The sequence below is a fragment of the Rousettus aegyptiacus genome, unplaced genomic scaffold (assembly GCF_014176215.1).
Source record: "Rousettus aegyptiacus isolate mRouAeg1 unplaced genomic scaffold, mRouAeg1.p scaffold_m13_p_16, whole genome shotgun sequence".
Taxonomy (NCBI): Eukaryota; Metazoa; Chordata; class Mammalia; order Chiroptera; family Pteropodidae; genus Rousettus; species Rousettus aegyptiacus.
Window position 1 is genome coordinate 5,971,657 of NW_023416291.1, and position 25,199 is coordinate 5,996,855.

The following is a 25,199-nucleotide window of genomic DNA, read 5'->3' on the forward strand; positions in this document are numbered from 1 at the left end:
TTAAAGAGCAAAGATTAAATGCAGATCCTGGATTGGATTCTGTAGAGAAAAGATCATTATTTTTCTGTAAGTGACAGAAGGGGACAACTGGAGAAATTTGTGTATCCATTGTACAATACTGAATAGATGTTAGATTTCTGGAATTTCGTCATTGCACTGTAGCTATGTAATACAAAGTTGTCTTTATGAAATACATGTTAAAGTTACTTAGGGGTAAAGAATCATGGATGTCTACAGTTTACTCTGTAATCTTTAATAGTTTATAAAAAGTAATCAAATTAAAAATAATATGTGTATTAAGAGAAAGAAAGATAATGTGGCAAAATGTTAACAATTGATGAACTTAAGTGACAGATATAAAGAAGTTCATTGTACTCTATATGTAAGTTTTGAGTATTCAAAACAAAACATTTGAAAAAGCTTATAAACAGAATATCCATAGTATTGTAAAGAGTCAGACATAGGTCTCTAGTATATTTTCTTTTTTTTCTTCATCTTTTCCTTTTACCTGCTTTTGACTGCTTTAATAAGTGTTTAATGATCTGGGAAGAGACAATAAAGCTCTAGAAAAGCGTCTTCCTTAAAGGAAATCATTGAAAACTCGACAAACCCTTAGAGTCCTATAACCACCTCTGCTTTTTCTTTTTTCTTTGTATTTTTTATGTATGTATGTATTTATTTATATATTTGGCAGGGTGACCATTGGTTGACCTCACAGATTGCAAGGACTTTGTCAGCTTACAATCCCTTATTTTTAATTCTTTTTACACTTACAGCACCTGGTCTTCCTAGGTGGTCTCCCATCCAAGTACTAACCAGGCCCAACCTTGCTTAGCTTCTGAGATCAGATGGGTTCAGGCTTGTTCAGGGTGGCAGGGCCATAGACTTGCTTTTCTTTTTTTAATTATAGCAAAATATACATAAGATTTACCATTTTAATGACACGAAGTAAATTCATGTTATTAGACAGCCATCACTATCATCCATCTCTAGCACTTTTTCATCATTCCATACTGAAACTCTGTACCCATTAAACAATGACTCCCATCCATCCCTTATTACATCCCTGGATATTAATCCCTTATCAGATATGTGATTTGCAAATACTATCTCCCATTCTAGGGGTTGCTTTTTTACTCCTTGGATACACAAAAGTTTTTAGTTTTGATAAAGTTCAGTTTGTCTATTTTTTTCTTTCGTTGCCTGTCCTTTTGGTGTCATATCTAAGAAATTGTTTTTATTTTGCTTTTTAAAGTGGTGACTAGATATAGATTTTTTTTCTTTACATGTTAGAATAGGAATGATAATTCTAGCTATTTACAATTTCTGGAATGTACAACTCATACACTTTGACCTCAGCATTATGTAACTTCAAAATGAAATTACATTTCCTTTTTGTGACTAAATTATCACCGATGCCTTGGCTGAAATGTCCTTTTAAGTCTTCTCTCCACTATTTCTAGAAATTTCTCAGGGGATTTCCCCATGTGCTTCAGGACACATCATTCAGTTTTGTTTGTTTGTTTCTTTTTCTGCTGAAGCCTCTTCCCTTCACTTGTGCTGCCAGGGACCCTGGTGAAATGTCTGTTCCGCTGGGCACAGATGTCCTCAAAGTGTATCTGCTGCTGAGGTCTCCAACTTGCTCTCTGACCCAGAATGATGAGGAGACCTCTCCTCTCCCTCCTCCCTGATCTGGGCACCTGGAGCTTCCCGGTGTAGATGCTTGTCTTGCCCTGTCTGCTCCCACGTGGGCATGGAGCGTGGCCCTGCAGGCATCAGAAGGGGGATCTGGTGGGCACTGTGCTGCATCTCAGGGTGGGAGCCTGGAGTACTGTCAAGGAAGAAGTTGATACTAATTAAAACGGTAAGGAAAACTTTATGCAGAACTGTCGCAATAGGCATCAAGACTAGAGCTATATGGGAGAGAGGTCAGGCTGAACTTGAGAACAACGAGGAGGAATGGGAGATTTATAGCCCAGGGTCAGAGTGTGGAGGAGGGGGAGTTAGTGGATGAAAAATTACTAAGAGGAGACATCAAAGGTGGAGGGGTTCTCTTACACTGACTTAACAGCATTTTTGCTGAAGGCAAGTCAGGGTGGCCAGGACTCACGGTGAGGGAGGAGGAATTCGATCAGATATCAAGGGCCGGGGATTCTCGCTAAGAGTGAGCTGTGAAAGCCCAGCAAAACCCAAAGTTGAGGCCTAGTCAAGAGGAGGGCTCAAAGGAGCCTGTCTACAGTCTGTCTGGACAGAGTCTTTGTGGTCCCTCCTCATGTTCAAGGAAAGCAGAGGCATTCATCTTTCCATTAGGCAGTAGATCTAAGCCTGTTTCTCACTGGTTTCCTTTAGTTCCTTAAGGACTAGCTGAATCATCTCTTGGAACTCGGTAGGACAGCAGCCAGTTGAGGCGACTTCTCGGAGTTGGATTTTGAAGACTCTTAGCTAGTGGAGCGAGGACAGCAGTAGCAATCTGATGATTTCCCGGTTTGCGGTTCGAATGTCGGTGATGATGACCCAGACTTCACTGTCGCAGTTGCGGTTCTTTCCCCAAGCAGAGCATGGACAATGCAGTCTTCCAGTGAACTTCCTGCCCGGCCCACTCAGCAGAGCTCCAGGCAGGAAGGCTGCCCAGCGTCCAGCGTCAGCTGCAGGGCTGCTTTACACACAGGACAGCTTAGAGCCCCGATAAGGGTCTGGGCAGTCGGGTTTTAGTTGGTGATGGCTCTAAGGCAGGAGGTGGGGAGAAAAATGGGAAACATTAATTTGGAGAGCTGTAACCAGGTAATTGGAGGAAACTAGAATTTAAAAATAATAAGGACTGTCAAAATGTACAGAAAAGCAGGATCCAGCCCAATTTGCAGGTAAATAACAGAACTTCAAAGACAGTAAATGGGACCAGATCTGATAACCCACAGGGGCGTGCTATAGTTTTCCTGTAATTTATGTTCCTTTTTGATTCTTGTTTACAAAATAAATCAGATCCTATTACATTTGGCCTGATTATATACATAAGCCCAACAACAATATAATTGACCACATAGGCCTTTTAAAGCCTATATTCCTGGAACTTATTAATAAGGAATCTTAAATTAGCCTTTTAAAAATTTTTCGCGGCTAGGAAGCCAAGCTGAGAACTTGCTGCCGAACCTTACCTGCAATACCTATAGGTTTGGGCGATTTGCTCTCTTAAAATATCCTAGGGTTCCTGGGCCTGCCAGGAAGTGACTTTCCTTACTCACCTGTAAGACCCAGAACCCTGTAAATCAGGTACCAGGCTTGATTTTCCAAAAGGGCTTTGTAAGCATTAGATCCAAAAAGTTAGCTTTAGTGCTTTAAAACTGGTCCCATATTTTTATGTATATCATTTTCAGGTTTCGCATTTTAGTCAAAACTTGCTATGGGACTAACTTTTTCAACTATGTTCTGTTATACGAAGTACAGATTCTTATTAAACTTGTGCAAATAATAATTTTGCCATGGAAATAAATATAATCAATAAGAATTTCTTAATTCAGGAGGGATCAAGCAGGGAGAAAAAATGTGTTCAGTTTCTACTTATAAAAAGTATAATCACTAACTTGTTGTAGATTTTGCTTGCTTAAGAGAAAAAAGGGTATGTTATATCCAGAAAATAGGACATTAAGTAAGTAGTAAATTTTCTTAATCAGATTATTCAATCCCATGTAATTAATTCTTGTTCTGCTTGATTGTGGGTTAGCAGTTTTTTCAACCTGTCAGCTTCTCACCTAGAGTTATAGAAACCCATACTCAGTTCAGTGGTATAGTCTCAAAGTTATTCAAGCAGGGCCACCAAAAACCTGTATCCCAGAGTGCCTCTCATATTCTCCACGGGTCTCTGAGACCATCTCTTCTTGTTGAAGGTGGAGGACTCTGGCCTGTAGTTGATAGCAAACACTTTCAAGAAAGTATCAGTAAAACAATCACTATCTATGGATAACGAAAGACTTAAAATACCCATGGTTAAAGATCTGATGTGAGTTCAGTTGACCAAGGATTTGGTTATTTCTGTGGTATAGACTTTAAAATAGTAACTGGAATTATGACTGACAATTTTATACCAGACATATCATGGACAGCAAGAGTATGAACACATTTCTATGAACTTCATACAATTTCAGAGATATTTCTATTAATGACATTTACTCATATAAATATGACCTAGAGCAGGTCAAGCATCTTTTCTTAAAAATTATTTTTTTTTAGGCCATCCAACATGCAAACAAACTTAATTATTTTTTAACATCTCTCTTTTTACAACGCAAAAACGAATCCTTGAGATTTTCCAGAGGCTCTCTGAGAAAGTCCAAAGTCTATTCAAGATCAAAATTTCACTTAAGATTTGATTTTGGGAAGTCAAAATTGTCAAAAATGTCAAAAGTTTTAACGCTTGAGCAAATAAGATCCTACGTCACTGTGAAATAATACTGAGATACCTATTTCACCAAAGTGACAATGAAAGAATTCAAAATTAACTATAGGAGGTAAAAAAACATTAGCTCTTGAAGACATAGTCCTCTCGAATAATCAAAGACATGAGAAAGGTTTAACGTAAAGCACAGGAAATTTTTCTGACAAGACACGAAATCTTGGTTTCCTAGGCATGTTATCTAAAAGGTAAAGAAAAAACCACTTTACAAACTCTTATATTAAGAGCAGACCAATAATCCAAGAACAATTTTATCATTTTTAACAGGGATTCTAGTATTACATCAATGTAGTTTTGAAATCAAGGTTCATTAAAAAAAAGAAAAAAACAACAACTTATAAATAAACCCATCCAATCTGAGACACCTTTGACTGCATGAGATAAGATTCCTTTTCCACAGCTTCTCTTCTGCAAACCTTCCACAGCATTTTATGTCCATTCAATTTTTGTCCTATACTTTTCCTCTTTCTCACTTGGAGCAGCCAGTCATTTAATTTAGGACAAAATTACTCTTTTTCTTAACAAAAACATATCCTACATTTTTTATACTCTTTTCACGCAGTTGTTCCTCATCATCCTTATTTATAGTAGTTTTATTACATGTACATATTATAATTTTTAGCCATTAGTAACCTTTTTTTATAGCAAAAATTAGGAAGTAGACGATTGTGAATTGTCTCACATACCACCATTCTATCGCAGACTAGCAAATTTTATGAATATACCATATGTATTAGCCAGGGCTCTCCAGAGAAACAGAACCAATAGGATATATGTGAATATATATAAGAAAAGATTTATTACAGGAATTGGCTCACACAGTTTGGAGGCCAAGAAGTCCCATAATCTGCCGTCTACAAACTGGAATATCAGGAAAGGCAATGATGTCATTCAGGCCAAATCTGAAGGCCTGAGAATCAGGGGCCGATGGCATTAGTCCCAGTCTGAGTCTGGAAGCACAAGAACCGGGAGCTCTGATGTCCAAGGGCAGGAGAAGGGTGTCTCAGCTCAAGTAAAGAGGGGATTTGCTTTTCCTTCACCTTTTTGTTCTATTCTGATCCTCACTGGATTAGAGGAAGCTTTACTCAGGCTACTGATTCAAACGCCCATCTCTTCCGTAGACAGCAGGAAATAATATTTTACCAGCTATCTGGACATCCCTTAGCCCAGTCAAGCTGACATAAAATTAACCATCATTCCGTCTTTTTATAGGTATATGCTTCCTCATGGTACAGCTTTTCAATTTGGCAAAAAGAACTTGTTTATTAATAGACCCGAATGCATTTAGCTTCTCTGTACCATATGAAAATAAGAAGCCAAAAGTATATAAATTTAAACTTGTGCTTAGTAATGAATGTTTTAGTAGTTTATCGTACTTAAAAATGATCTAGATATTTAACAAATATCTGTTACTTAGCATAACTCTAAGATTGTAAGCTACCAAAAAGACTTTGGAAACTATTTCAGACAGACATGTTATATTACTAAACAAAGCTAGCCATCATCTCACATTATTTCCCTGTTAACTATTTTTACAGCATGTGTGTGTTAGGTAAACATCACAGAAGCAAAGACTATAAAGATTAAATGCATGGGTTTTTGGTTTTACTGGTGGGGTTTTGGTTTCACTACTGTGTTAGATACACATGAAGTAATGGACAATGCATACAGCACATTCATTTTACTACACCTTGACTTGTCCATTCTTTCTTAGGTTGAATTTATAACTGTTTATAATCTTAAACATCGAGTAGATATAATGTTGCCTTATTTGACTAGTAAACCTAAGCAAAACAAAAATGTGTGGCCACATTATAATTAATGCTGAAACTCTGAAGACAGTCATTTTTATTAAACCAACAATACCAAACTAGTCTTATGTATCAAAAATTTACTAAAGTCCCATGAACTTGAAAAACGGAGTAGTTTCTATATTTCTGAGCATTTTAGAAATGGTTTATTTGTATAAGTGCTTAATTATCTTGAACCCAATTTGAATAATGCCCTTTTATGGGATTTTGTAAATTCATTTGGTAATACCATTCGGAGGTAGAAAAATATTACATATATATGACCTATATACATACATAAACATACACAAACATATAGACAGACACAAATCGAGATCAACTAGCTCCATTCTAAAATTTTAGCCATGAGTGTGATAAACACAGTAATATAAAATTCACTATTTTATAAGAAATCATTGGGGTTCATCTTTGCTCCACTTTACATTTTTATCTGAATTGTGTTTCCGGCAAATGGGACAAGTTGGGGTTACCTACTTGATAGAAGCTAAAAGATTTTATCCGTGGAGGAATTTTTAAGATTTTCTTTTGCCTTGATGTATAATCTTGTGGAGGCTGTGGACTAAATTTTAGATGAGAGACCGAGGGGATGTCAATTGTCCGAATGTTTTCACAGCTCATCTAGTGGATAAAGTATTCAGTCTGTAATTAGTCTTTTTACAATTAGCAATTTGTTCCTTTTCAGCCTCAGGCAGTTGCTTTCTGGGGTTCCTGAGTCCCTTGAGAGCCCCAGGTGTGTGTGTGGGGGGGGGGGGGGCGGCAGGAGGCTTACAGCTCTAGTGACTATGAGGAAGGAAAGGTCTAGCAGGTGGACAGGGGCTTGGAGAAGCCAGGGGTTTGAAGGTGGGCATATCAGAAGATCCAAGGGACGCAGGGAAGATTAAAGGTGACAGAAGGGAGTAGAGGTGATAGAAAGGGAGACAGAGGGCTCTAGGCTAGCCAGTTTGCAGAGATCCTAAGTTCCTAATTGTCCTGTGCAAAATCCAGCCAGACAGAAAAAGAAGGGGGCCAAATCACCGCCGTGGTGGTGGAGTGCACAGTCAGCAAGAGTTTGAGAGGGCTTTTAGTTGACTGAGAATTTCCCAGGGGAGAAGTGGGATCAAATGGAACAAAGAGGCTTCACAAGAGCCAGGAAACAAATTTATGGCCCAGGAATCAAGGAATAAATCGCCACTGGAAACAGAGCCAGGAAGAAATTTCCAGCCCAAGAGTCAGGGAGCGAGTCTTCATTCAAAACAAAGAGTCAGGCAGGACTTCCAGCCCAGGAAGCACCTTCCAGACAGAAAACCCGGGGCCTAGAGCTGGGCCTCAGAGAACGTACTCAGAATCCTGAGGATCGACGTCTGTTTTCTGTGCTTCGATGGGCTGTCGTCCTACGCACTGGCTCAGCAGCCAGACTCACCAGCGGATGCCCGATCAGGCCGTGAGGAGTGAAGACAAAGGTTTCAAAGTCGTGCCCCAGGTCCTGAGGCCCGGCGGTGAACCTGATCCTGTTCAGGTTGCAGCACCGTCACTGTGGAGGAAAGTTATTTTGACATTCGTTAAAGCAGCGAGAATGACCGCGATAGGTGTCGAGACTGTGGCGACAGTGGGGCAAGATTGGGCTTAACTCAGATTCAGCAAGGACAGCGGAGATCTAAAGCCAGGGAGCAGGGTAGGGGGGTCCATTGGTGGAGATATCGAGAGTAGGGGGATTCTTGTTAAATTGAGTTAGGAGTCTTGCTGAAGGCAGATCAGGGTGACCAGAGACCAAGGGTGGGTGATTGATTATCTCTAAACTGAGCAGGATTCTTGCTTCAGCTGGGCTTTGTAGCAAGGACGGGAGCCATGGCTGAGGCCTCGCTGAGAACAGGGTCGGAGGCGTCTGTCCAAAGTTTCGTCAGTGAGGGAGTCTTTGTCAGCACCTGCGGAGATCTGCACTTGCCCTTGAGTATCCCAGCTGCTAGAGAAAGGATGACATTAAGTGGCAAATAAAAGCAACGTGAGAGGTGGAGAAGAGACCGTGGAAGGAAAACACTTTATAGTTTAGTACCTTTGATTGATGGCAGTTTTTCTTGGTTTTTGCACCTGGTTTTTGCACCAGGGGCTCTGCGTGTCCATTTTGCACTGGCCCTCAGATTGTGTAGCCAGTCCTCTCTACAGCCCAGGTGGCATAATTGCGTGCTCCTCCATTTCCTTGGGGTTCTGATTTCTCAGGCATAAACTGGGGACAAATTTAGCCCAAACATACTTATCGCTATAATCTGGTTTAGGGATCTTGTGAACAAATGCCTGTCCAGGCCAACCATGCATCTCCCAAGAAAGGAATAATGGTTAAACATGGGACAGTTGAAATTCAGATTATGGAGGAAACTCTTTTCTATCTCTAAAAATACAAGGTTCCCACTGAGGATGATCTAATGTAAATGACTAAATAGAACATTCACGTCAATTCTTTCATTTGTGTAACTTGCAGGTTCAGAGCTTCCCGTGAGGGTTGATGCTATGGTCTTAGTGTTCGTGTCCCCCCAAAATTCATATGTTGAAATCCTAACCCACAAAAGTGATATTAGGAGGCCAGGCCTTTGGGGGCTTAAGTCATGAGAACGGAGCCCTACTAAATGGGATCGGTGCCTGATCAAAGGGGCTCCCGAGAGCCGCCTCACTCCTTCCACCATGCGAGGACACAGCGGGAAGGTCTCCTCACCAGAGCACGGCCATGCTGGTGCCTGGATCTTGGACTCCCAGCCTCCGGAGCTGTGAGAAATAGATTTCTGTTGTTTATAAACCACCCAGTCTATGGTGTTTTGTTACAGCAGCCTGAACGGACGAACCCAGGTGAGGACTAACTGGCGTTACGTTTGTGTTACTAAAAGATTTCCTGAAGTGGTACTCCTGGGACAGATTCCAGCCCCTTCCCACACCCAGAATGCAGCAGGAATCCCATAAATTGCAGATTTCCAATCTCAAACGCAAAGATCCAACCTCCAGCAATTCCCTGATAGCAACAGCTTTTACTGCTGTAATTATTACACTAAGATTCTTTTATTTTCACCAGGCTTTATTGTTTGCACTTTGTCTTTGGGTCACTCTTTTCCGCCTTCTGAACTTGCCCTTTGACTGTCTTCTTCACTTTCTCATTTTGTAGAACAGGATACTTCATAGGAGAGGTGGGTAAATCACTACTGAAAATAAAATAATTTTCGGAGCGTTCTTTTCTGTCTGAATTTTAAATATTTATAAAAATATATCACATCTTAGTCTCTGATTAAGTAAAACAGAGTAGCAAATGGATTGAAAGTCTAGTATTTTCATTCTAAAAAATTACTGCTTTCTGAAAACTTCATCTGCACCAGACAGACAGCGTAAGGAGTGATTATTCATATTACAGTCTAATCTTCCCTTTTTCAGAATATCTTACAGAGAACTGCTTCTTCCCCCAAATTCTTACCCCAGTCTTTCCTTTCTTTCTTCTCTACCAAATATTTTCCCATTTTAGCAGGTCTTACAGTCTGTTTATATAAATATTTGAGCTATAGAGTTTTTATGCCTGAGAATGACATCGTGTCTGACGTTTTATTTAGTTTTTAGGACACCAAAGCCTTAACCTTAGAACAGCAAAGAGGTTCTTCTAGAGAGCTAGCACCAAAAGTTGATGGTGGCTCTCTGCAGTGTGTTTAGAAGCCCTGGAAGGGCACATCGAGTTTAGCAAAACAGGGTAGATTAGTGCTGTCTGCCTTGAGGGTAGGGTAGGCAATGATGGCATGGGCGTCATATTTACTAATTCTCTCTCTCTATTCATTTTTATTCAATTACAGTTGACATTCAGTATTATTTTATATTACTTTCAGATGCGCAGCATAATGGTTAGACATTAATATAATTAATGAAATGATCCCCCCAATTAGTTCAGTACCCACCTGGCACTATACATGGTTATTACAATATTACTGACTGCATTCCTGGTGCTGTAATTCACATCCCCGTGACGATTTTGTAACTAGCAGTATGTACTTCTTAATCGCTTCCTCTTTTTCACCAGCCTCCCTGCCCCAACCTCCTCCCATCTTGCAACCACCGGTTTGTTTCTAACCCTCTTTAGAACAAAGGAAGAGTAATACGTCACCTTCAGACACCATGATGGAAATGGCCTGTGGTAGGAACCAGTGAAAGAAGACAGTTTTATTGAGGAGGTCTTTCAGTGCCTCTAAAATCTCACTCTGCCTACTTCTTTGCTTCTAATCATGTCCATTTCGTGGTCTTGCCTCCTCTGGTTGGTCACCTTTTGATGCTTTTCCTGTTATATATAACTTATGATGGAATGGGTGATTGAACATTGCATATAAAGTGTGATACAAATCTATCAAGTGAGACTGTTTAATTGAGCTGATTTGACTCATTTCATAGGCCCGAATACTTCTCCAGGGTTATATATTTCTGTAGAATTTTGTAGGGGAGGAAAAAGAATAAATAGAGATCAAGACCAGGGGGTGGACTTAACACATGGGTTTGAATATCCTAGATTACTGAATCCGCTCGGGTTGGTGGCACTCGTGGTTGAGGTAGGTGGGAGAAGGGTAAGTCAGAAGACCTCGATAGCTGCACTCTTCATAGAGAAACTGATAGAGGATGAGTATAAACGTTTGGGGAAAGTGAAGTTTCGATTACTGATATCTCTGATTACTGATAGTTGATATAAAGTTACATATCAAGCTTCTCAAATACCTTTGCTTATTCTTTAGTTGTTACTTTAATTTATCAGGAGAATGTTAGTTATTTGACATGACTTTCCTAAAATCTGGCATGAATCCTTTTGATTTGGGGACCACATAGGTGCTCACCAGTCTGCAAAACATAGAGCCTATGTTCTTCAGCAGATTTCTGCTGAATTTAAAGGTTTCAGAGGGATGGAGGAAGGAAAATTTCAGTTTTGTTTAAAGAGGCCCCAAGGATAAAGACCTAGGCTAGGTTCTGTGTAAGCTGCTTTTGAATTAAAGTTTAGTTTCAAGAATTAACTTGGGTCAGGTTAATTCTAGAGGACATCAGGGTTTCTTGGGATTCTTAAAAGCTGCTCGCCTTCAGAAGCCTCAAACCAGAATGAGCTGGAAGTGGACCGGGGAGAATTCTGACTATGGAAACTGACCCTGAAACGGCTCTTCACTCTCTGGCCACCTCCCTGCCCTGCAGGACTAGCACAGAAGCAAGACAAGCACTTATTAGACTCTAATTCAGTCTCTTGAGTGAAATCTGAGCACGTGCTTTCAGTTAAATGGCATAGGGGATCCTCTTGGTTGCATTGGGGTAGCTCTACATCTTAAGCTCTTTGAGTAGGGAAGACTCCAGAAAGAAACTACTCAACATGAATCACCATGCCTGACCCTCAGGCTTTTTGAACTGCACATCAGGGTATTTGTGTAAAATTCTGTGGCGAGTGTCCCTCACGTGAAGTTTTTCTGTAAACATTTTCACTTTCTTGTAAATAATTACTATGAAGGGGAAAAAAAAGACCAAGTATAAAGAAAGAGTTCAGCATTTTACGTTCTTGTGTCCCATCCAAATCTGCTTTATAAAGTCGCTGTGGCACAACTAGAAACACGCTTTAGTGGCCTGGGTGGGTTCTTGTATTACACATGTACAAAGCAATAGGTTGAGAAAGCTTAGTGCTCTGAATCACCCAGTGTACTTTATACATTTATTTAGAGAAGAATAGTTTAGTTTTAATTATTTATGGTAATAGCTCTCAATGCACTAGTAAATGTCCTTGGGTGTATATTTTGTAAAAGTAATGAAGTCTTTGTAATATGAGCTTTCTCTTCAGCTGTAAATTGCCCTCTTTTTGCTAAGGAACCAGGGCAGAAGAGTGTATCTGTGTTTGTGTATAAGAGTGTGTATAAAGAACCAAGCTCTAGATTTAGCAAGATGCTACTGAACTTGGTCGAGGACTTCTGAGAGTCCTCCCTGGATATACTCACAACCCCCAATGCTGGGTCACCATCCTTTCTAATTCTAGCATTAGCAACTTGACCAAGGAAGACATCACCATGAGGGAGATGAGCAGCCTGTCCGAATATTTTTGTTACTGTTTTCTTTCGGTGTTTTTCTTATTGTTTCTTTCTCTGTTGCTATAATGTTATGGTACAGTAACAAAATACACAGCAAGAAAGAATATAAATTTACTATATTTCCCTCTGGACTAAGTGACATCTACTGTAGTTCATGGATAAGTCTTTTGATGTCAAGAAACCGCTCTTCTTATTTGCTTTTTTCTTCTGCTTCTCTCTCTGTCTCTTCTGCCTGGAACTGGCTTTTTTTCCCTCTTATGGGAAACTTCTACACACCAAAACCAGGAGAATGTCTAGCAGACAATTAACATGCATGCGTCATCCATTGACCCAACAATTTGAAGGACCAAGATCTCCAAAATTACAGGTTCTGTTTTTTACTATTTCAGTAGTCCTCCGTAGAGCTTAGTTAGGGCTCCAACCAATCTCGATGATAATAATGCCCAATATTCACATCACAGTCAGTAGAGCAAACCCCTGGCATAGTTCGATTTTACATTTATAGCTTTGCTGTTTGCAGGTGACCTGAAAGGCTCTGGTGTTCTGATGTTTGCAATGAGAATTCTTATTTCATAGGGGTTTTGCGAAAATTACATGAGGTGATGCCTTTCAAGTACTTTGCAGGAAGGAATCAGCCAAGCTCGAAAGCTGCTGGGTGAGAGTCACTTAGCTAGTGGACAGACCTGGTCATATAATCATTGATGTCGGAGATTTGGAGACTCAAGAAGTTTCTGAATATAGCCCTTAAATTTTTACGTTAAAAATGCCATTTTATTTAGCCTCACCATCACTATTAGGCTCTAAGACAGACCGATTATTAAGAAGGTTATATGGAAGTACCTTATTCTCAAATGAGATTGCAAACATCACAGTCATTCAGACACAAGTTCTACTAATATCAAAATTATCCAACTGTAGATTGCATACGGCTTCTGTGCGAGTAAAAGAGATTGACCAATTTTGCGACATCATCTATGAAGTCATCTTACCAGCAGCAAAGTCTTGAATCTGATCAATCATTTAGATCTAGCTACGATTTCCCCAGAAATATAAGAGACAGTGGAACATGTTTTCTTTAAAAAAAAAAAAAAAAAAAAAAAAAAAAACACTGATGATGAAATCAGCAAAATCTAGACTGTGGGAAGCTCAGTAGGTCAAAAAACCAAGTTTCTTTAATTTAAAAAAATTGTAAAACAAAGATAGTGGCGGAAGGGAATACGAGATGGGGGTGGAGGGAGACTTTATCAAACAGTTACAATGTGTGGACTTTGTTTAGTGAGCCAAATAAATAAACTAAAAGAAAAAAAAATAAGACAAGCGAAGACAATTGGGAAGTGATAATATTAAGTAATTATTGTTAAAATTTTTTAGATGTGCTAGTTATATTTGTTTTTTTTTTTAAAGAGCCCTTATCTGTTAGAGATACATAAGTAAAATATGTGGGATGATATACTGCCTGTTATTTCTTCAAAATAATTAGAGGTGAAACAAAGCTGACTACTTAAACCTGATGAAGCCAGGCAACAGATGCATTGGGAAGTTTATACCATTGTCTCTATTTATATGTGTTTGAGAAATATCCTGTCTTTCTTTTTATTTTTTCATTAATGGAAACCACTAAAAGAAATGAAATCAGTATAGGAAGAGGGGAAGGCAGAGAGAGGGCCTGGGGGGTGAGGGGGAGGGAAACAGAAAACGTTGTCAATCTAATAGAAGGTAGGAAAGAAGGAAAGAAGAAGAAAAACTTGCCCAAATAGCAGTCTCCCAGTGAATGAAAGCTCTTCACTGAGTCTTATGCGGCCATTTTTAGACCCTGGGAATCAGGCCTCCGTATGGAAAGTGCATTTTGAGCTAGGTCGTGGAGCTCTAATCCTGGCTCTCCCCGTGATCAGTCACTGAGTCTCTGGGAGAAGGTGCGCGTTCATCCTCAGGCTATATTAAGAGCTGGGGCATCCTTTGACCATTGGCAGCTTTGCGACAGCTGGCTGGGGCTAGAGATTCGGTTTGCTGCCACAGAAGAAAGCAAAGCCAATTGGGTCACATGGGGAAGTAACCTGAGCCCTTCCCTCCAACCTGATGAGCTAAATTTGAACTTGCCTGCCACGGATGTGGCTGTTGAGGGGCAGCATGAAGCTGAGTGACCAAACAGCCAACCCCTTGGACACTATTCCAAGAGCGTCAAGCCTTCTACAGACTTTTGAAACAGGATTAGGCAAGTTTTTAGAAAGAGAGGTTTGCAGCCTATTTGAATGGAAATAAGCGTCAACAGAGAGGGGAAATGTGGTTGGAGTGGACCACCATAGAGATGGCTGCGGCACAGTGACCGTGTCCTCGGACCTCGTAGGGATCTTGAGGAGGAAGAAAGCCTTTCTCCACTCTCTCAGTCGGTGCTGTGCATTCAAGCTCTTTTCTTCTTTCCAGGTTCGTCCTTTCAGCTGCTTCTAGTTATTTCCCCATATGTTCTCTGATTTTTTTCCCCTTTGATTTCTTTTTTCAAAGTAGAACTGTGCTTATCGCTACCAAACTCTGCATTTATTCCCATATTTGCCCCTGGATATACCACTTTCTTATTGCATTCACGATCCTCCTTCCCGTTCCCACAATCCCTTTGTCAAAACTTGCTCTTAAAAAAACATTCTCTCCTTGTACTTCTGAATTTCTATGCCTTATTCTCTCTGAAACTCAATGGCTTGCTCCGTTTTTGCTCTTATCCCCTCTAGTGCATATAACGCCCATGAAAGGATTAAGTAGCAAAACGCTCTGAGAATAAAGTCGGAATGTGTTCTGATGTGGAAAAACTTCTATAGTAACTATGCTTCGCTGGTTGAGGTTGTTGTCCCTTTTTATCCTCCGGAGCATTTACTAGGTATAATGTCTGGGTCTTTCTTCGTTTTGCTCATAAAATCTCTTATGGCTCTAAAGTCAGGTTGCCTTTTTTTTTTTTTTTTTCCTAACTTCTCAATTCTGTTATCACCTGAAGTGACATCTGGTTGAAGATGAGAAGAAAGAATTCAAAGAAAGAGAACAAGAAAAAAAAAATGACCTGTGTTACCTATCAAAACTTAGCCTTTTCTGTGGGAAATTGAGGTATACCAGCACAGGTACTGAATAATACATTTTGTTGACGATGGGGGTCTAGAACTATTCTAAAAAGGGAAAACTATATGAGAGAAAATTAATTTAAAAAAAAAAAAAGGCAAGAAAAAAAATGTCCCAGATTGTAGGCCCACAAATTATTTGGGTAGAAATAACTAAACCTACTACATCAATGCCATTCTGAGTACTTTATATGTATGTATGTGTGCGCATATATATATTATATATTTATGTATATATATGTACGTATATATATGTATATATATATGTATGTGTGCGTGTGTGTGTGTATATATATATATATATGTATATATATATATATATATAATTTACTCATAATCTTCTTAACCTGTGGGGCAGGTTCCATCACTCTGCAGGTTCAGCCCTTCTCTGCACCTGAGAAAACAGTGGTTAGGGGTTAGAGCCCCCGCCCGTGGCGACACAGCTGGCAGGCGGCAGTCTCGGGGTGCAGTCCAAGCAGTCTGGCTGCGTCGTCTGTGTTAGTAACTATGTTCCATTTTCATAGAATTTCTACTTGCTTTCATTAATAAGCTTTCAATGAAGTTCAGTTCTCCAATTTTACAGTAGAGAGATGAGTGTTAGGATATGGACAACCTAAAAATTTTGTGTAGACCTGATCACATTCCAAATCTTGGTTAATGTTCATGATTCCAATAAAGTTATAATGAAGAATGCTGAAAATAAGTCACAAAATTTTCAACAGTAGCAGTAAGGAACATAAGAAAATTGTCAAATGATAGTTTTCAAAGAGTAGAACCATAACAGAATGGAATTCAAAAATTTTTAAAAAGATTAAGAAGAGACTTTGTTAAAGTTAAATTTTAAGAAATCAGAACCTATGTCCTGGATGAACATAAATGATTTAAAAAATCAGTATGCAAATTTTAATTTGGAAGAATTTTTATATAAAATTATATAACTTTGATGTGCGCTGATGAATGTATTGTAGGTGAATGGTGAAGATGTATATTTACCAATGCTGGCTGTAGCAAGGATAAAATTCTGATATATAAACCAAATTAGGAATTACCTATTGCTCAGAGGAGCTATCTGTGGAATGTAATATTTGATGAGTCAGAAAATGGCATTGAGCCTTGCTGTTAGCTCCTGCCTGTGAGGCCACAGAAAAGCTGCCTGCTCTCGTGTTTGTTTACCGTGGATTGCCTGTAATCTTTTCGTGGTTGGTAATGAATTTGCTAGGATAGCTGAGTGATTAGCTATTCTTCTACTCCACAGGTCAATACACTGTCATTAAACTTTGAACATAGATTTCAATGGGCTGGGAGGAGGAAGAAGCCGACTAAGTCGCTTTTGCAACATGCCTCCTGGCAGGTGTGAGGGTGGGAAGCTGCATTTGTACCTCGCGCTAAAAGGTCCTTTAGACTCTAAAGTTTAGAAGACGACTCTAGAGTGACTTAGACCCACTTCTTCAGGAATTGGTTCCTTTATTCACATCAGTGGGTGTTATGTGTGGCTTCTAGGCTTTGAAGACAGACCTGGAACTTCAACCACGGTCACTTCCTTTTTTTCTTACTAATACAGAGTTGAGTTAGTGGCACTGTGGTACGGAACTCTTTTAATGTACTGTACAAATGCGTATGCATGCACACCTGTTGTTTCTAGTCCATATCATATACATTCTGGAAATTTTCTGACGCATCAACTTTTTAAGTTTAATTTTTTTAATTTTTAAAAAGATAATTTACATAATTCAAATTTTAGAAAATATAAAAATATATACAGTAAGAAATTGTTCTTTGCTCTCTGTTTCCATTACATCCAACCAGTTCCCATTTCTGCAAACAACCAATATAATTCGATTTTGTGTATCCTTCCAGAGATATTTTATGTATATACAAGAAAAAAATAGATACACTCTTTCTTTTTCACATACATGGCAGTCTATTTTATCCACTTTTTAGCTAACTTTTTGGAGGCGACAATAAATCTCGATACCTTCTGACATGTTTTCCATGCTGGCTGTCTCTCTCAATTTTCCCACTGTCCCATTTCTCAACCCTAAGGCGCTTTTACTCTGTGCTTTTGTATACTAGGAACACATTAGTCCATTCTCCTATTAGCTTAGCTTTCATTGTGCTAAATCTTGCATTTCTTTATCTACTCAATGTTGTCTCCTTATATATAACCCCCAAATTATGTAATATACACACTTTTTTTTAACAGAATTTAACATAGCACCGAGAATAATTATGACTTGACTAGTTTTCCTGACTTTGACTTCTGACTTCTTTGGCACCAACTTAGTATGTCAGAAGGTCACAGGAGCCAACTGAAGTCAAAGTTGAAACAATTCAAGCAACTAAATAAAGAAATACTGTTGGATTATAACTCAACATATACATATTCATGAGTCTATACTAATATAAATAAGTGATTGAATAAATTAATCAGTAGCAGGGCAGGGGGAGAGACTAATCTCCTGTGGTCTCATGCAGAATTCCCAATAGTTTATATAGATACTCCACTCGTTATGAGGTGAGCGTAACTCCCTACTCCTTAAATGTGGGCTGCTCATGTGATTTCCTTCCAAAGGGGACAGCATGGAAAAGGGGGCAGCGGAAGTAACTTTACAGTGGAGACACCTGACAGACAATGCCTGAACCAAGTGGTCAAGAACAGCATCGGCAGTCAGTATTTTGATAGTATGTACCCTTGATACTATGTGATGAAAATGGCGCCGCATCCCAATGATCTTACCAACACCCAGGACTACAGTCTAACCGTGAAAAAAATACCAGACAAATTCTAATAGAGGGATGTCGTATATCCTACAATATACGTTACCAGCATGCCTCAAACTGTTAGTCATCAAAAACAAAGAAAGTGAATAACTGTTATAGCCAAGAGGAGCCTTAGGAGGCAAGACAACTAACATACAATGCCATATCCTGGAACCAAAAAAGGACACTAGATAAAAACTATATTTAATAAATATAGGTTTTAGATATTAATAATATATCGTTAATTGTAACCCTACTAATGTAAGGTGTCAATACTAGAGGAGACAGGAGAGCTGAGGTGGGGCCGCAGTATGGGAACTCTGTGCTATTTCTCAATTTGTCTATACATCTAAAACTGGTCTTTAAAAAGGATCATGAAGTCCGTGGTCAGTAATGTGCCCTGACTTGCGCCTCTGTCAGCCTCTGTGTAACAGAAACACTTCCCTTTCTACCCTTGTAGCTGGAGAAGTATTCCGTTTGTTTTATTTGTTTTGATTTTTGTTAAACACAGGAGAGATCTTTGCTCAGAGATGCTGAAAGTTTTTTTTTTTTTCCTCTCACTTTGGGTGAGCTTGCCAAAGCTGAAGGCAGCTAAAGCATCCTTGAGTAGATAATATAACTATGTAACCAGTTGGAACTTGAATAAACTCCTAAGGCAGCTGAGAAATGTCCAGTAGCTTCTAAATGTTAGACCAGTGGTGGACCCATTCCTTCACAATCCTCAAAGTTCAACCACTTGCAATTAGAATAATAGTTTTAATCCATCTGAAGCAACGTAGGCGAGAATAGTTATAGGATCTCTGAGCACAATGTTCAGACGGGATTACCTGCCGGAGCTTTCATCTCCTGCTCCTAGCGTGGTGTCTGGCACCAAGTAGGTACTTAAATATTCACTAAATAAATGGTAATGTGCTCTTCCACTTCAGCACAGCCCTACAGTATTTCACATATGGGTCTAATAAAATAAAAAGCTATATAGCCTGGCTGGCAAAAAATTATTACTCCCCCAATTTTATTAAATATCGTTGATTCATGAAACTTATATTTAATTCGTTCATCTATTAGTTTCAAATATCTGAATAGCAGAACTGTGTCTTCTATTATAGGGAATTTTGGACCATATGTCACTTGAAAGGCATCTTTCCCTAAGTATGTATTAATGTGCGAGCTTGAACTCAAAATTGGCCTATTAGGAATGGCGAATATTTTCCTCATGAGGAACCTTGAAGCAGTAGAATGTTACAGTTTTTGTGTGTATTTTTATTAGTTACAGAAACTTGCCAATTCACTCTAATCTGCAAGGCCTGCAGTTATCACATGCAAAAAAAAAAAAAAAAATTCACTCTGACAAATTAACTGCACTTCTCAATGCAGGCTTACTAGGATAGAGTTATTTGGAAAGCTCAGCGGATTATAAACACTACTTTAGAAAACACACTGCCACAAACTTATACTCTGAGATACAAAGTAGCCTTAAATAGCTACCCAAAGTAGCCTTAAATAGTTAAGTTCATTTGCACCAAATGGGATGTGTTGAGCTTTTATTTTTCCCTTTGACTTTGTTGTTTATGATGCACTTGGGTGCTGGCGAAGAGCCTGCTGGAAGTTCACAGCCGTAGTTGAGAGGCGTGGAGAGAGCCCTGTGTTTGTGGGTGAGAATGGACATCATTGGAGACAGTTGTGATTTAAGCAACTATCTCCACTGGAATATCACTGAGAGAGCGATACTTGGGGATAGTCAGGGGTTATGTAGTGAATCTGTTATTCAACGTAACTAATAATTGCCTAATATAAGCTAAGACTCAGAAAGACCCATAATAAAAAAAAATTACAAAGAAGTAGAATCCAAATGAAATCTTGGCCTTTGTGACCGTTGAAGCTGGAACAGGGATAATCATGGAAACTCATCTCTAAAGTAAGTTCTTTCAGGAGTCAGTGAGTGGAGACCAAAAGCAGACTTTTAGAGAACTAACTTCAAAAAAGATTCTCTCTATAATAAGGGTCAGATTATTGAATGAAAAGGATCAAGACTTCCCAGGGATTCTAGGTCATGCCTAAACCATCCCAGTCTACTGGGACATTTCTGGAGACCTCGTACACACAGTTTTCCGCCCTTGGCCCCACTTACGGCCCAGGCTGGGCATTGAAGTTCCTCATTATTCAGTTGGACAGGGCTCTAGGACAGGCCTCTTTAAACGTTGAACTCCCTGGATACTGCAGTGCACTGGACGAGCTCTTGTGAGAGGGGGTAAGTGCAGCCCGAGTGTCTGGCGAGATCAAACCTGAAAAGAGAGTGAGATAAGGGGAGAGTCGAGTCATTACTCACCTCTTTTAACTAACTCTCTGAAGTTGGCTGGCTTCACCCTAGACCTGGTGATTAATGGTAAAGAGATAGTTCTTACAATTCCACTTCTGTAAGTAGAAAGAAACTTAAAGCTTCCCCTGAGCATTCGCTTCCTCATCGAATGCTTCAAAACAAACCTCAGCATCGCTAGGCTGATGGCGGTTCTCATCTTGCGCACAGACCTTGACGGGGAAGAGGGAGAGGATTCGGCGTGCCCTATTGAGCAAGGACCCCTGGTTCTCTGCCTTTTCACAGTGGCCTCTCCAAGAGAGAAACAGAGTCACAAAATCGTAGGACAAAATGGCAGCCTCGATAAGTCATTTTCCTGTCACAAAGCACACACGAGCTATGATTTTGAAGCAGAGAAAAACACTGCGCAGTGTTCTAAGAGGACAGTCGAGTTTGCCGAAGAAGAGCATTTCATTCGATTATCCCCCGTGGAAAGCACATACGTAAAAGTTATGAAAATTCAATATTGAGAATAATTCTTTTTCTGTTTGAAAATTTTTCTAACATGTAAGCAAGAGTCTTAGTTTCAGAGCCTCAATTACTCAGTTAACAAAAGATGAGATGGATAAAGTGACAGGCCCACCACCCGCTCAGCTGTTCAGACAGACATCTAGGAATCGTGCTGATTCCTCTTTCTCATACCCAATCCATTAGTCTCATTAATTCATCCACTTTTCTCCATTCCCAGGACACCATTCTAGTCTAAATCACAATCATGCCTCACCTGAACTGTTACAATAGCCTCTTAAATAGAACTCACTCTTGCTTCTCTGTAATCTATCTCCTGGCAGCCAGAGAGAGATTTTAAAAACATTCGTAAGATCATGTCATTCAGGAGACTGCGTCATGTTCAGTGGCTTCCTTTAGGGCCATAGATGGTCTCCCTCCCACCCTCCCAACTGTATTTTCCACTGCATTCTGCTCACAGGCACCTGCCCGTTTGGGTTCCCTCGGTTAAGGATTGTCTGCCTCAGAGACCTTGTCCTTGTTTCCTCTGGCTCTAACGTCAACCTCCTCAAGACTGATTCTTCCCTGTGCTTTCAGTTCTCAGCGTAAGTGTCTTCTCCACAAACAGGTTCTCCCCGAGCAACCCATCTCCCTCTCTTGTTATTCTTTTATTAATATTCCCTATTTATTTTATTTCACTGCACGTATTATCTGAAATTGTCCTATTTATTAATGTACGTGCTTGTCGTCGGTCTCTTCTTACCCGTGACAAACCCTAACCTCCTCCAGGGAGGGGGCCGTGTCCCTCTTGTGCCGTCACTGCATCCCCGACATGTAGAACAGTGTCTAGAACATAGTAGAGACTCAGTACATGTCCATCAAATCAATGGAAACAGAAAGCTCATCTAGAGCAGCGGCTGACAGACTTTTTCTGTCAGGGACTCGAGAGTAAGTGTTTTAGGCTTTGTCACTTAATATCCCTACCGCCTGTTCCTCTTCATGCAAAAAACCATCCTTAGGTCTTACAAAAACTGACCACATGCTGGGCTTGGCCAGCAGGCCAGAGCTTCTAACCCCGGATCTAGATTAAGGAAGAAGGTTGTCTGTGACCCTGGTTACCTAACTCTCTCACTTTTGCATGCTTGTTGGAGTTGCAGGTTGTAGTAAATCGGATTAGATGTGTCGGTTGTTACTTTCTTGTCCACGATCCGTTATTAGTGAACCTGTTCCACCCACAGTTCCTGGAGAGGCAGCTCCACATGCTCCCTGATTCCTCAATGCTTCCTACTCCCTACTCATGTCTGGATCTACTAGAGCTGAATCAGATGACGTCTCTGTGGAATTTGGAATTGGGCCCCTAAGTTGAACCAGTTAGGTGCTGATGGGCTCTTGAAATAAAATACATTTGACCCTTGAACAGTGTGGGGGCTAGGGGCATCAAACCCTGTTACTGCCGAAAATCTGCACATAACTTTTGACTCCCTCAAAACTTAACTATACCCTCCCCCCAGTGCCTGTGGGGGGTCGGTCCCGAGACCCACTGGGATACCGTAATCCATGGATGCTCAAGTCCCTTATGTGAAACAGTGGAGATCAGCACACAGGGTTGGCCTTCTGTGTCTGCAGATTCCCAAGCACAGGTCAGAAATACTGTTTTCAGTCCGTAGTTGGCTGAATATGCAGATGCTAAGCATAGGGATGTGGTGGTCCAGCTGTATATTTATTGCGAAAAAGAAATCTGCATATTGCTGTTATTCTGAAGCGGAGGAAACCAATTTGCAGTTCAAAAATGTGTAGTTCGGAGTCAACTGTAGTCGAGTGGATTCATGATAAACCAAAGCCAAATATAACCTCATATTTTGGGGCAATAGAGATGCCACAAAAAAAAAGAGGTCAGTCTACTAAATAAGCTTGAGAAACAAGGAGATGCACAGATAGAAGCATAGACCTGATGTCGCAGGGTCCTAAGAGGAAGACCGTCCTTAGGTCCTGAGCATCCAGTTTCATGTCTCGTATGGTCTAAGTGTGCTTCGCTTATGTCCTTGTGTATCTGTGATGAGGTTTGTTATCGCTTCTTAAGTGACCTAATTTGAGAGAGTTTGTATTCTTGACTAGAGGAGTGGGTGTTTCAAACTATCAATCAATACACACATTTTTACAGGTGTCCGTTATTTTTAAGACACTCGATAGACATGATGAGGGCAAACGAATACATACAAGATATTGCTGTTGCCCTCAGGGATGGTAAATCGAGTTCAGAGATGAGACAGATACATGCAGTGATAATTAACAGTGTGAGGCCGTGTATGCTAAGGACCACATGTGTCTCTAAGACTTTCTAAAAATCAATTTTAATGTTATTGAGAGCAAAATGGGAATAGATGCTGAGGAAATAATGGCTACTACTTTAAAAGAACTACACAGTAGTGAATTTTGACAAATAAAACTGGCTTTTATCAGAATTACACTTTTATCAAAGTATTTAAGGCACATTTTAGCAGAATTTCAAAAGTGCTAACCATGGGTCAAATCTATTCTGAAAGAGATAATGACTGTCCTCAGAGCATCCAAAAAATGTCTAGTCTTAACCACAGAGGATAAAGTCCCTGGAGTGTCCACAGTGAACTCTCAGGCGTTTCATCAACACGGGCATCGTCATGTTAACAGTGGCTTCGAAAATGCACCACCTGGTGTTGTCATGCACTGAGAACGACATCGTCAGAGGCCTGTGTCTGCTGTGAGTGGACGTAGGGGTTAATTTTTCCCAATTTGTAGAAATACCGTCTTCCAGGGGCCCTTCCTGTAAGATCTTCTCAGTTGGGAATGAACTCTGTAAAGCTATCAAGTGTATGGGGATTTTTTTAAAGTGAGTTTTTTTTTTTTTTTTTATCAAAGCATTATTTTTAAAAACAAAATAATGATGGGAGATGAGGAGTAATAGAATTGGTTGCCCGTCATATCAATGTTGAAATTCAGCACATGTAACACAACCTCCTATCTAGCTCCCAGACAGTGTTTCTCTTCATCCACTTGATACAAAACAGAGTGTGGGTCAGTCATTTGAGTTTACATGTTAACAGTGGCTTTATTCAAAGTGAAAGGAAAAAAAAAAATGTATGAAAAAGCACATACAATTGTATGAAAAGGCACCACCCGCTAGCCAGGAAGGAAGTGGAGAGGGTCAATGTTATTGGGGAAGCAACTATCAACTATAGGATGCCTCCACGTAGACATTTCGTATCTGCTGGTGATCAACCAGAGGGGCAGCGATGTAAGAGGAACTGAGGCCCAAGGACCGGACTCTGAGGAAAGTGGACACTTGAGTAATGAGCAAGGGGAAAGGAAGCTCCGGAAGAACTGAGCTGGGGGCGGAAGGGACCGTAGTCAAGAGCATGCTCTCCAAGTCGGTTCTGGAGTCGGGTGCTACTGACATCATCAGTTCTGATCTTGAGAAAACCACTTAGACTTTCTAAACCTGAGTTTTCTCATTTATAAAATGAGAAATAATTACACCTATTTCATTAGTGCCATCAAGAAAGGAATTAAATAGTATATGTGTAGTTGGCATAGAACCCTTAATAAATGCGGACTGTTGTATCATTAGTGTTAGTATTTAATGAGGATCTGCTTCAGCGCTGGAAAGAGAATCAGATGTAACAGAAACTGAGAGAGAAGAAAATTTTAGAAATAGCTCCAGTAATAAATAATGGGAAGAAGTCAGGTAAGGTAAGAACCATCGCGAAATGCTTAAGGGTTGTCCTGGTCACATTTGTAGCATCTACTATTGCCCTATATTAAGCTAGTAATCCACAAGGTTTTTCTCTTTTTTTTTTTTTTTTTACATAAACTTCAACCAAATTAGGTCTCTTTCTTTCTGTCCTTGTGTAGCTGATGGCAGAATGTGCATTTTCTCCACAATGACTATATCGTGTCTAACCCTTGTTTTTAGTCCAGTGTGATAGCTCGACGAGATCAGTTTGAATCCGTCGTCTGTCATGCTTTCATTTGATGGTTCTTCCATCGTTAATATCATCGTATGTCTGACCAGTGCCTCTTATACATTTTCTATCCAATCTCATTTTACCAACTAAGTGGTAAGAATATTTAAGAGAAATAATTTTCCCTAAGCTTCATTCAGTTTCTTCACCTGTAAAATGCTGTAATTATATTTATTTCACACGGGGTTGTGATAAATAAGTAAATGCCTGAACACACCTAGCGCTGTGTCCAGCACAAAGACGTTTT

At 39.9% G+C, this 25,199-nt stretch overlaps 1 protein-coding gene and 1 pseudogene across 1 annotated transcript in view; one reads left to right on the top strand and one right to left on the bottom strand.

Moving 5' to 3' along the window:
* JADE1 (jade family PHD finger 1) overlaps positions 1-25,199 on the top strand; it is a 264,676-nt gene that overhangs the window by 166,247 nt on the left and 73,230 nt on the right. The window lies entirely within an intron of this gene.
* On the bottom strand, positions 768-886 carry LOC118612535 (annotated as a pseudogene).